At 45.0% G+C, this 1,272-nt stretch overlaps 1 non-coding gene across 1 annotated transcript; it reads left to right on the top strand.

Moving 5' to 3' along the window:
• The first annotated feature begins 789 nt into the window (after positions 1-789).
• Positions 790-953, top strand: LOC122545617. Its single transcript, XR_006310568.1, has one exon. It is a non-coding gene; the product is annotated as a U1 spliceosomal RNA (small nuclear RNA).
• The last annotated feature ends 319 nt before the right edge of the window (positions 954-1,272 follow it).

Consider the following 1,272-nt stretch of genomic DNA (forward strand, 5'->3'; position numbering starts at 1 on the left):
GCCTGTTTCCACACTGTAGGGAATCTAATCTTGTACTTCAACCATAATAACTACGTTTCATTATTAGTATAAGTAAGCAAGTAAATCCAAGACATATGAAAATAATATTTACATTTGAATCACAGGCCACTGTTTTTCGAAACAACAGAGGGTGTTGAAAACGTGGAATGTGCATCCAGAAAAGGTGGTGCTGTCAGTTTAATGTCACATCCAAACAGCGTTGAGAAATATTTCCTTGTTCCTGGCACCTTTAATCTTAACGGTGAGGTCTCCTGAAGTGATTGATTTGCACGGTGGAACACAGAGGGGGGAAGATTGCAAAGCTGCAGTTTCACAAAAGAAGATTTGTTCAATTTGTAGGGATTAGGAAAAAGCGATTTCAAAATATCTTTCAAGTTTCACCAGCAAAGCTTAAAAATTGCTTTTATTCGCGTTCACCTCACATTGTAAACAGTGTTTGATAACAGATTGCTTCAAGTGTATGAGGGATTCCTGGGGCTTTGTTTTGGTGAAGAAGGAGACAGTGTGAAGGGGGCAGGACAAGGAAGGGCGGAGCATCTCGGTTTAAGGGCGAAATGCAAATTAGCGCAACTTCTCACGTCGCCCAGTGAGTGCGGTATTCAGTGAAACACGAGTCTTTCTGGATGTTCTGTGATCCCGGTGAGAAATTGCGCTGTTGTGCAGACAGAGAACCTTAGAGAGATGCATTTCCGATTTTCGAAAACGCAGTTAGTATGAGTGTAAGAGGTATGGGCTGTTATTGGGTTTGAGCGAGTGAGAGTATTGAGCATACTTACCTGGCAGGGGAGATACCATGATCACCAAGGTGGTTCTCCCAGGACGAGGCTATCCCATTGCACTTCGGGTGTGCTGACGCCTGCGATGTCCCCAAATGCGGGATACTCGACTGCAAAATTTGTGGTAGTGGGGGACTGCGTTCGCGCTCTCCCCTGATTTACAAGCAAAAAGCAGATTTTCCAATACATGCCGCTGGCTTGTACTTCGTGCAGGCTGTTCGGCCTAAATTGCACATACTGCACACTCTTATACACTCATACAGATCTCCAGCATAGAAACAGACCTTGGGTCCAACTCGCCCATGCCAACCTGATTCCCCAACCTAATCTAGTCCTACTTGCCTGCACCCGGCCCATATGCCTCAATCCTTCCTATTCATATACACATCCAAATGCCTTTTAAATCTTGCAATTGTGTCAGCCTCCACCACTTCCCCTGGCAGCTCATTCCATACACCTACCATCCTCTAAGTCA

This window comes from Chiloscyllium plagiosum, unplaced genomic scaffold (genome assembly GCF_004010195.1).
Source record: "Chiloscyllium plagiosum isolate BGI_BamShark_2017 unplaced genomic scaffold, ASM401019v2 scaf_81890, whole genome shotgun sequence".
Lineage (NCBI taxonomy): Eukaryota > Metazoa > Chordata > Chondrichthyes > Orectolobiformes > Hemiscylliidae > Chiloscyllium > Chiloscyllium plagiosum.